Here is a 12,748-nt window from a genome sequence, read left to right on the forward strand (position 1 = left end):
CTGCACAACATGTCCGACACCACTCTCCGTGACCGAAAAGTTGTCTTTGCAAGATGGAATACCTCTTGGCTTTGAGGATAGCACAAACTATCGAAGTGTGGTTGGTGCTTTGCAATATTTAACATTGACAAGACATGATTTATCTTTTTCTTTTAATTTAATAAGGTTTGTCAGTATCTTCATGTTCCAACCACTGCACACTGGACATCTGTCAAGCGCATTCTTCGATATGTACAAGAAACAATACAGATTGGTTTAAATTTTCAGAGATCTGCATCCACTCTTCTCAGTGCCTTTTTAGATACTGATTGGGCTGGTGATATTGATGATAGGCGTTCCACTGGTGGTTTTGCAGTTTTCCTTGGCCCAAACTTAATCTCTTGGAGTGCAAGGAAACACTGTATCTCGATCTAGCACTGAGGCAGAATACAAAGCATTTGTAAATGCCACAACTGAGTTGATTTGGGTAGAGAAATTGGTTCAAGAATTGGGAGTACCACTCAAGCAACGGCCATGCATTTGGTGTGATAATCTTGGAGCAACATATCTTTCAGTAAACCCAATTTTCCATGCTAGGACAAAACATATAGAAATTGATTTTCACTTTGTTCGAAAAAGAGTGGCTGCAAAACTTCTTGATACCAGGTTTATTTCTACAAAGGATCAGGTGGCAGATGGTTTTACCAAGACTCTAGGTGACAAGGATCTAGCTAAGTTTAAACATAATCTCAACCTCACTCGAGGTTTAGATTAAGGGAGGGTGTTAAACCTTATAGTTCTATGTACAAATACTGGTATAGAGTAGTACTCTACCTGGTATTTGTACCCACCTAAACTGCCACGTGTAGGGCTTTTCTACACCTATATAACACGCAATCCTACCCAAGAAGAGGGTACGGTTCAACCCTAAAACAACTCACAATGAGGTCTGAACCAAGATTCTTGAAAGAAAAAAAGCACTGAATCAAGTGGACAAACAGAGATAATGATAATTGTGGCATATACTATTTGCACGATTTAAATTATTCTTGATGTTAGCTTGCAACAACAACAACTCCCTCCGTTACAAAATATGGCTTAAGTTTTAGGTAAGTCGAACTACTTAAAGTTTGACCAAGTTTGTAAATAATATCAGAAACTAAAACACCAAATTAGACTTATTAAGTTATCATACACTAAAGTTTTATATTATACAAATATAACATATTTTCCATAAGTTTGGTCAAACTTCGAAAAGCTTGACTTACACCAAACCTTTAGATGGCATTAGGAGTTGACCAGTCTCTGTCTCTCTCAACAACTCTGTCTTAGAAATTATAAAGGCACCACAAGTCCAGAATGACAACTGCTGTTCCGCTCTTCAAATCCACCCTGATTATAATTTATACCACTATTTTGCGATCATATAATAGGGGAATGCAGAGTTTGCGAATTCTCGCCGCATAGTTTCTGTTTGACAGTTCGACAGTATGTCCTCCAGGAAGGATTCACCATCTTTCGATGCTCCAAGAAATGGACAGATAGTGGAGTACAGGCAATGTGAAATCATCAATTGTGTTTGAGCTGACAGAAGAAAGTTGGATTCCCACGCCTCTGTTTGATTCTTCTACCAAAAGAAACTATGGGCTCAGTTGCAGAAGTGTAGCAGCAACGGCAATGTCATGGCCAGAGAGATTGACATACATATGAAACGTATCATCGGAATGATCTTCTCAAATGTGGAAAGAAATCAACAGGCTCACAAAATTGCGAACATTTTCTAGCCTAGCCAAAAAGGCACTTTATTACATACATATCTCAGTCAGATGTAAATGCAGATTCCGGTGGGTTTCGGACTTCCTCCAACCACATGGCACATGGAATGTGCCCAGACTACAACATTATTTCCTCCCTGAAGATGTGTCACTGATTTTGAAAATAAAACCATCAAAACGAAATGCTGCTGATTTCCTTGCATGGGAGCCAGATAAACGGGGATCATTCTCTGTCCGGAGTGCATACAAAGTAGCTCTGGAGAACCAAATGTTACAACAAGAACTTGAAGCGACCAGCTCTAAGCCAGATGGAAGCAGGCCAGCCCAGTGCCGTTGAAGGTACGTCATCATGGCTGGAGAATTGCAAAGAATGCCTTGGCTACCCAACAAAACAAACGACGGTGTGGAATGGAGACCCCGGCAACATGTTTGATCTGTGGACTAGAAGTGAAAGACACGTTCCATGTATTTATCCGTTGCAAACATGCTCGAAACCTCTGGTTAGCAATGAGAGAAGTATGGAACCTTCCTGGCGACAACCTTCTGATCCATACAGGGGTGGAGTGACTGCTCCATCTGCTGCGAGCCTGCGACAAATCAGTGAAGAGCAGCGAGCAATGACACTGATGGTGCTTTGGAGAATCTGGTTTGCACATAACGAAGTCACGCATGACAAGGCACTACCCCCGATAGAGAGATCAAGACGCTTTTTGGTGAGCTACCTAGACTCACATAGAGACGATTTTCACAAAAATAACCTTTTAATGAAAGTATGGCACAAAATAACCCTCTGGCGAAACTATTTCACTCCGCTAACCCTTTTGTGTGGCGCCTATGCGAAGGCGCCACACTTCACTGTGTGGCGCCTATGCGAAGGGCGCCACACTTCACTGTGTGGCGCCCATGCGATCGGCGCCACAAATTATGCCTGCGTGGTGTACACGTGCGTGCGTGGACTGCAGTTGCTAACGTGGCAAAATGTGTGGCGCCCATGCGAAGGACGCCACACTACTATTTATATATAATGTCTGTCTAGAGATAATAGAACACTATGGTAGCTCAAGTGGCTGTTGCTTCCCAATCCTAGGTCATGAGTTTAAATCCCCACACCACCCGATTTTATTTTTATTTTAAAAAATTATGCTAGACATTGTAGTATGTTTTAAAACATGAAATCTAGCCTCGTGCTGTTTTGTAGAGTTTTTATCTCTTGTTTGCAAACTGAATATATAAAAACTCTACAAAACAGCGTTATATATATATTTATTCAGTTGAATATATAAGATACTTCTAAATATTCCACCGCTTTTTAAGGTGGAGTAATGGCTATTCTTTTTTATGAGCACATTTCGTATAATGTCTATTTTTGTACTTCATGTTTGCTGGTACTTGAACATTTATATGTTGTTCACAACAACAGAACATACCACGAGTTATTTTTCTTGTTAGACTGTACCCAATTATCAGAAATGCTTGCCCAATAGATGTAACACATTTGATAAGTAGTGACCAGCAGATGGTTGATGTTTACATTGTATTTCCTTTGTTTCGTTGTATACTGATGCCCTTCTGCCCTTCGAAGGAATGCAACTTTTCATTTTAATGTACTAGATTTTTTAATTCACTTGGTAGTGGTTAGTCGTTTTTGTAAATCTGTCAGTTTCTTCCATAATGTTCTTTCTAGCTGCTCTGCATACAGTACAAGGCCGAATTTCGTATAACCTTTGCTTATCAGTTTACCAATAAATTAAGTATAAGTATTTTATATTCATGTAACTTGAAATGCAGGGAAAGGAGAACCCAGCTACTGACCAAGAGGCAGTGAAATCATTCCTTGGGCTAGTAAAAGGAGCAGGAGAAATGAGCATTGATAGGTATTGTCTCACATATATACAGTATGGAGTATTACCTTTATTTGTAGTCTATGCTTCTGGAATCAAAATAGATCTATCTATTCATCCTCCTATTCTAACGTTTGCATCTTGACACAAACAGTTCTTTGCACATCTTAGATGCACTTTCCTTTTGTCGTCCTGCTCAGTTTAAACTTTAAAGTATGGGTGAAATGTATCCTCTATTCTGCTTATGACAGAAAACACTCAATCTAGATGCACTCAATCTATATGATAAAAACTCTACAAAACAATACGAGGCTAGATTTCATGTTTTAAAATATACTACAATGTCTAGCATAATTTTTAAAAATAAAAATAAAATCGGATGGAGCGGGGGTTTGAACTCATGACCAAGAATTGGGAAGCAAAGGCTTCATCCACTTGAGCTACCATAGTGTTATGTTATCTCTAGACACTAGATCATGTAGGCGCGCGTTGCCGCGCCCGTCCTAAAGAACGGTCATTTTTTATGAAATTTTGAAAATGTATTAGTCCCTCCATTCACTAATATATGTTATCTCTAGACACTAGATCATGTAGGCGCGCGTTGCCGCGCCCGTCCTAAAGAACGGTCATTTTTTATGAAATTTTGAAAATGTATTAGTCCCTCCATTCACTAATATAAAACTCTTTAGCATTTTGTAGATTCACTCATTTTGGTTTATATCTATTTTATTTTTGGTTTGTAGATTCACTGCATCTAGTTCACTTTCATTTGTCTAAATGGTCTTATATTTGTGATCAGAGGGAGTAGATTTTAACATGTTTTGAAGTGTTGGCCAAGTGCAGGATGGGAATGTACACTACGCAAATTGCTGCTTAGTTAGGTGAACCGTTGTGTTGCTCATAGTAAAAGAAAAGATGCTAGTGATTTGATTCGGCATCGCTTGTATTTTACATGTGCCGGAATGGTTGGTTTGCCACGACCTGTCACATCATAGTGTGTCCATCGCTTGAGTTTTCCATCCAGCCTAATGTTTTCCATTGATGTGACCATGTACAGGATTTTGCTTCTTATCCCAAATACCGCCATCCATGATCTCTCTGAACAATAAAGTAGCATTGTAATGTTATAAAAGATACTTAACTGCAACACAGTGAAAGACAGAGTGTTGGTTTCTAGATTGGGGCTTCACCTGTACTAATAATGGAAAAAAACAGAAGGAATTCATTGAAGGAAGGGAGGATACATGAGTAGAGTATAGGCCTGGTACCGTATTGCCCATTGTCGAATGCACATGTTGTATATAAATAGAGGTCTGGCATATGAGAAGGTTGGCTAATTGTACCATGATTGTTGTTGTGCATGTGTATTTATAAGACAACAATTATTACCTTTGAGCTCGAAAGTGTAACTGAAGAAGAAAATTACTCTTCGTTTTACATCTTCCTTATTTATGTTCTTAGTTCTTATCCAAGGAGAAATGGCTTTTGAACCACATATGTACCTGCATGAAAACACTTGAAATCAAAAGAAAAAAAACATGACTAAATCATTACATCTATTAGGACATCTATACGCAGTTTACATATCTTATTAGAACAACAACTATGTGAAAAGAACTAATGGCTCTTCAGTATTCGGTGCAGTAATAAAGTTCTGATGTAATAGATTTACCACTAATTGGTGAAGGTTAAACAAGAAAATCTAAATTAAATCCTTTCATATTGATACAGGTTTATTGGCAGTGGAGGAGCATTTGCTCATATTTACTTCAAGCTTTTCATCCTTTCAACAATTCAGAAAGCATAGCCTCGTCGTGAAACTGAAAACTAAGAAATTTTGCAAAAGCTTAAACTTAATAGAAAATGGAAGAACTAAAGGTTTGCAAGATATGATAAATTTCACTTGCATATGCGCATCTATATGTAATATTTGTAGTTGTCTTGCAAAACACTGCATAATCAAAAAAGAAATTCCATTAAGTACTTGATTTGCAGTCTAGTTTAAAAGATAATTACAAAACACAAATGAAGTTGAAGGATATTTGGCCAATATACAGATGTACTATTAGTGGATAATTTTTACATAGTACTACTCAATGCTCTAGTAAGTTATTTTTATTTAATTGAGCTTTAGCATGGCAGCCCAATAAAAGTGGTACACCAGGTAGCTCATGTCTATCCTTGAAATTAGGGACAGATGGTGGTGCAAGGCAACTCACCTTCCAATCATACATCCATAGAGCAGCTAAGAAATTTTCGAATTGCCTATCCTGGAAAGGCAAACATTCTATATTAGGGTCAAGAACCATAATGAAACTTGTCTTAGTAGAAAAAACCATTCAGTTACTTGAGGAAGTAATTAAATAGGACAAAATAAGAAAAAAGATGAAGAGCTGTATGCGTCAAATTTCAGAAAAGTGGCAGTACAATTAGAGTTAAATAATGTACTAAAGGTGCTGACCGCTCATCCATTACTTAAAATAAATTTCTCAAGAAGTTTGTGCCTCAACATTATCTTGGTGCTGACGGCTCATCCAGATCTGACCTAAGAGCTTGAGAGCAATAGAAGTACTTTCATACAATATCACGATTCTTCTCATTTAATGTCCCAGGCCAGGTTCTGACGTTATTTGTCCGCAATTGCTCCAGAATCATCCTAATTTCAACCCCATAATCCAGCTAAGGCAACTGGAAATTGGAGAGCAACTTTCGAAATTGTGTGGTGGCCTGCAGCTGCACATCTCCGTTCTCCAAGAGCGCTGCCTGCATCATCGCTACCCTGCCGCTACAGGAGATCAAATATCCAAAAAAAGCCAGATCGAGAAATTCCCTCAATTGAGGCCCGACAAACATACAGGACCAAGAGAAAAAACAAGGGCCAGGAGGTGGACCTTTTCTAGAGCGCCGAGAAGTGGCCCATCTGCGTGAGACACCGGCGGCAGTAGCAAGAATGCCATCGCATCGCTTCTTTAGAGGTTTGCCTTGCCGGTGCTGGCCGTCCTCCGCATCCACGGCGACCTTGTAGAGCAAGGGAGAGTTTGAGGAAACTGGGAAATTTATAGAGCAGGAGATACATTAGGGAGTAAATTACCATCATCAGTCGCCGCCGATGATTTACCCACGATTTCAGCCATTAGTGCTTTTGTAGAAACTGAAAATTAACACGCGAGGCGCTCTCGCTTTCGCATCAGCTCATCACCATCAATGACGACGAGCGAGGCATCAGCTAAGGGGGCTCGATCCCTGCCGCATCAGCTCCTCCATCTACCGGGCCGCGTCCAATTTGACGTGCAAAGAGCATCGGGTAGGACGTACAGCCGCTCGCCACATTGTGGGGATTAGGCCCGTTAGAGTGTTTCGAGGCCCAAGAAATGTGGTCAGGCCTAAGTCCATGAGGGGAGTAGCAGCCCAGCAACGAAAGAAGGCCTTTTTAACGCCATGTATACCGGATCGGGAACGCTAAGCAGTTTTTAGCCGTTAGATCGTCTAATCGAACGGCTAATAGCGTCAAATCGCTGTGGAATGGCCCCAGTGGTTCCATTTTACTGTTTACTAATACATTATATATAAATAGTAGTGTGGCGCCCTTCGCATGCACGCACGTGTATGCCACGCAGGCATAATTTGTGGCGCCGATCGCATGGGCGCCACACAGTGAAGTGTGGCGCCCTTCGCATAGGCGCCACACAAAAGGGTTAGCGGAGTGAAATAGTTTCGTCAGAGGGTCATTTTGTGCAATACTTTGACTAAAAGGTTATTTTTGTGAAAATCGCCTCACATAGAAGGTTCAGCAGCAGTGGGGTCCGTCGGCTAGGGGCATGCTGAAACTAAATGTTTTTTTTGAAACAGAAGGTGGTATTCCATTAAAAAGACACGTGACGGGTACAAATTGCATACATGCCCTTTACAACACTCGCCCTAAAGAACCTAGTATTTGAGGATAGGCCTGCAAATTCACAAAACAGACCCCAAAACAATAGTTGAAAAAGCAATCAGGTCCTGAAGCTTCACCGCCACCGCTCGCTGGCATCCTCGAAGCGTCGTCGCCGAGGAACGGAGAGAAGTTGCTCGAACTCTTCCTTCCGGCGAAAACCCGCCTCCGCTGGCTACCTCCAAGCCACCAGGAACGAATCACTTGGCTGCGAGGAGGCGTCGAGCTCCAACAGGGACAGGGAGAAGCCTCCGTCACGGAGGTTGAGTAACAGCCGCCTTGTCGGCTGTAGATCGCAGCGGCCATGGTGCCGACTGCGTAGTTGCGCTTGTAGAAGAACCACTTGAGATAGAGATGGCGCCGCCTGGTCGAAAACACCGCATCGCCCCTTCTTCTCCCCTCGCCTCCATGGCCGGACAGAGAAAGAGATAGAGCTGTGTAGCCCTTCAGCAGATAGCACCAGCTAGCCCTACTAGCTCCATTCTTTGCAGGGGAAGGCAAGCCAGTTCCCCCCTCACCACCATGGCCGGTCGGGGAGCAAAGCTTGCTGAGACCTTGTACACCGCCGTGCTTCTCCCCCTGCCGCCACGGCCAGCCAGGAGGAGCAGGGCAGTCATCGAGCACCTGCAAAGAAGAAGACATCTACTGGGCCCTTTATTAGGGAGACGGTGGTTTCCCTCAGCATCTTCAGCTCCTGCCATCGGAGCAACCAGAGAAGAGAGAGAGACCCTAAAGCATACAAGATCTGGGCGCCAAGACCTGCTTCTCGCCTCCAACTACCGGGCAAAAAGCCTACCAGTGGCACATGGCCAACACTACTAACTACCCTAGCTACTCAGCCCCCCCCCCTTCTCCATCTCCGGCCGGCAGCGCCGTCGGGTAGGAGTCGGGGGCGACCCGGTAAAGGTTGTTGAAAGGATCGTATGCCGCAACTAGAGGGGGGGTGAATAGGTGCTAACCAATTTTTAGTTCTTTTTCAATTTAGGCTTGACACAAAGGTAAATTCTCTAGATATGCAACTAAGTGAATTTACCTATATGACAAGATAAGCAACTAAGCAAGATATAGCTACGCAATAGAAGAGATAGAATAGGATAGAGGTAACCGAGAGTGGAGCACGCGATCACACGGAGATGATTCCCGTAGTTCCCTTCCTTTGCAAGAAGGTACGTCTACGTTTGGAGGAGTGTGGTTGCTACGAAAGCCAAACCAACAGCCACGAAGGCTTCACTCAGATCTCCGGTGAGCAACGCCACGCCTAGCCCACTTCCACTAAGGGATTTCCTCGAGGCGGAAACTGGGCCTTTACAAGGTTCTTGGGGCACACATCCACAACTGAATTGGAGGCTCCCAAATCTGTAACAATATAACAATCAACAACAACACATCAACACAAATCAACTAGGGAACCAAATAGGAACACTAGCATGAGATCCCTCAAAAAAATGAGGGGGAAATGAAAAACGCTTCGGTGAGGATGTAGATCGGTGTCTTCTCCTTCGAATCTCCAAAGATCAAGAGCTTTGGTTGGGAGAGAAAGGAGATCTTGCAAATCTTGTGTTCTTGAGGTGGCTCTAATGGAGGTGAAGCTTGGCAGATTTCTTGTGCAATGATTGAGCAAAGGAGGAAGGAAGAAGAAGAGGGGTATAAATACCCCTCCCCAAAATCCAGCCGTTGGGGCTTCCGGGGGGCCGGATATTCCGGCCTAAGTAAGGGCCGGATAATCCGCCCCCCCGGATAATCCGGCCTCAGGTACAAAACCGGGAGAATGTCCGGCCAAATATCCGGCCTCTATCCAGACTTGCTTTTCTTCAGGTCCTTAGCCATTTTCGAGGGGGCCGGATATTTCGGAAATGTCCGGCCCGGATAATCCGGTCTTGGGACAAAACCGGGACAATATCCGGGCAAATATTCGGCCCCTATCCAGAAGCATACTGAGCCGCAAATCCTCAAGTCCTTAGCCGAAAAACTGGGGGCCAGATATTTTAGAAATATCCGGCCCGGATTATCCGGCCTGATGATCTTTTTGCTGCTTCTTTTTTACGGAACTGACCACATCCAACACACATACAAATGTATCTATATAATCCCTGTACCACTTAAACAAACATTAGTGTATGACATACATTGACATCAAACACACGAAACATAATATGAGAGATGTTCTTTCAATCTCCCCTTTTTTGGTGTTTGATGACAATATACGGATTTGCAAGAGAATCACTATAGAGACAAGCATGATGGCAAAGCATAGAGGCACTCCCCCTACATGTGTGCATATAAGTACATATAAGTAATTTGCATTTGAATACAAATACACAACACATAGGAGCGAGGTGCCTCAACACAAGAGGTATCCAACATGAGCTCTAACAAGAGACATAGACATGTATGAAGTTGAGATAGGATGCTAGAAATCATACCCATGTGTAGATATATAATACGGAGATATAGCATCACACATAATATAATAGCCTTGATCTCAACATATAGAAATCCGAAAACCATAACAATGTCTCACACCACATAGCACATAGTTTTAAACGGAACACACCACAAACCAAATAGTTCAAATAAGCGGGAACACAAGCAATAGAAGAAAGATAAACGCACATGTTTGTGCCCAAACCATGCAAATCCCCGAGAGTCCTAATAGAACACTTCTCCCCCTTTGGCATCGAGACGCCAAAAAGGGGACAAGCGCGATGCTACTCGCCCCATGGAGATCACTCGGAGCCATCTTCATTGTCGGACTGGTACTCCTCTTCTTCTTCTTCTTCTTCATCAGTGTCAGGGGCATCCGGAGAGCGGCGAGTGAGGTTGGACCTTTGAATGCAATCATCAAGATCACTCCACGGAACCTGTGCAGAATGCCACCCACTGTAACCCAGGTGAACCGGAGGCCGAGGCGGTGGTCCTTGCTCACCACCGAGCTTGTGCAGAATAACCGCCCGAGTATGCTTAATCTCGGAACGCTCTCGGCTGGCCGCATAGTTCTCCTTATGGATCTCAATGTTCATGCAAAGGATGTGACGCTGAAACCAACTAAGCCTGCTCACTTGTTTCTTCATAGCCGGGAGGTCAGGATGGCGAGCAGGAGCAAAACCACTAGAACGAGCATCACCCATGAAGGAGTCAGGTGCAGGTGCAGCAGAAGAGACTGGCTTAAGCTTGTAAGCCTTCTTGACAGAGTGCTTCATCAATGGGTACCCGCTCAAGTCTTCACCACCCAAGGCCACAGTGTTGTTGATGAGGAGCTGGATATATGGTGCATAAGGTATGGTGGTCCGGGAGACCATGGCATCATGAATCTCATTGAAGATGAAGTCCATGACATCAATAGTGTAGTTACGTTCCTCATTAGCATCACGAGCACACCTAAAGCTGAGGTGCATAAGATCCACAAGTGTTCCCCGGAGTGCATCATTGTTACCACCACTTGGAGAGATGGTGGCCCGAAAGAACCTGAGTAACTGACCATAGATGGGAAGCAGCCCCTTGGAAGAACCAACTTTTCCAGCTGAGGTATAGAGATCAAACAACACACTCTTATCTGTCCTCTGTGGTCCATGGAGACGACGACCTCCTCCTGCAGGAACTCCAAGAATACCAGCAAAACGGCACAAGGTGGCCCTACAGTGAGTGGAGCCAGTCATCCATTCCATAGTGCGTTCCTCATCTTTCTGGATGGCCAAAGTGGCAAAGAATTGCTTCACCAACTCTGGACTATAGTCACATTGAATCTTCATGATATCCTTCAAGCCCATCCTGTCAGCTGACATGGGCATACCCTTCGGATACCCATTATTAGTATACCTGGCTCTGCCCAATATGGAGAAGACCAAATATGGAGAAGGCCCAACAAGGCAACCCGAAGAAGTAGTCGACTAGGACTCTTGTAAAACCCTAGGCTGGTTGCATATATAAAGCTAGCCAGGGCACCCGAAATAGGGGGACAACAGATAGACAGAATATAGACAACATAGCTCCGCCTACGGCAGCACCCTGTAAACACATCTATGATCATATACTGGATTGCTAGCAGCATGTAGGGATCCTCCACCGAGGGGACCCGAAGCTGGGTACATCGTGTGCCTAATCTCGCTCCCGGAATCTCCATCGTCGCTCTCTCCCAAAACCCAAGTCTACAATACGTAGGCATTGGCGAGGTGATCCCTCGTCAATTGGCGCCGTCTGTGGGAAACGCGACGGTTGGATTTCGTTATCCGGGCGGGATCCAATCACCGAGTTCGTCATCAACATCTACTCCAATCTACGAGCACAGTCGCACGTTTTCCAAATCAATCGGAAGTCTCCAAAGCTTCATGTCGATGGTTGCTGAGTTGCTGTTTCCAGGAAACCAAACCGTGGCGTGTTCGATCTAGACAACACCGTACACGGTCAATGGACCAAGTCAGATTTTTTTTCTTTTTTTTAGGCCGCGCTCTCATGAGGATCAACGGGGCAGCGTGGTCAAGTGGCAAATTGATTGCCGCAAACAGATTCACAGATTCCTGACTGACCTTCACGCATCTTTATATATCTCTCAATCAATTATTTTATTGCAATCTAACCCGTGCGTACATATTGTATGTACATGGTATTTGGAGGATTGATCTGGGAGCACAATCGGAATTATCGGAATAGCCTGTCTCGCACGTTGGCGGCGGCCGGCGATCACAGTCACGCGATAAATCGTCCGACTGCATTCTTACATTGACTACTCATGGTAAGACGTCATCACCAAACTCGCTACATCCGGAGGATCTGCCGTCGCAAATTCGCTATCCGACACAAAAATAATCAGGTGCTATATTTCTAATTAAAAAACTATTCGAAATTTATTTGGCCAAATATTTTTGGCTCGTACCATCGTTTGCTCGCAAGTTTTTTTTGCGCCGTAATATAATTGCAGATCGGAATAAGATTCAATCGGTATACGCCGCGCTCGAATACGTTGGTTTCGTCGGCTCCATCAACTTCTTCGACCGAACACTACTTCACCGTTATGAACTTACCATCCGATAGAAGTATCATCAGGTGCTATAGTTTCAGTTCATTACTATTCATAAAAAATTACTTGGTTAAATATTTTTGCTCGTGCTATTATTTGCGCACGGATTTGTGCACTACAATATAACTGCAGATTGAAACAAAGCTACGACTACTCTGCTCAGTCGGCCGCATCCGCCATCGCGCACGCGTCGTACTCGGGGGCTTGC

Source organism: Lolium rigidum, chromosome 6 (genome assembly GCF_022539505.1).
Source record: "Lolium rigidum isolate FL_2022 chromosome 6, APGP_CSIRO_Lrig_0.1, whole genome shotgun sequence".
In the NCBI taxonomy this organism is placed as follows: Eukaryota; Viridiplantae; Streptophyta; class Magnoliopsida; order Poales; family Poaceae; genus Lolium; species Lolium rigidum.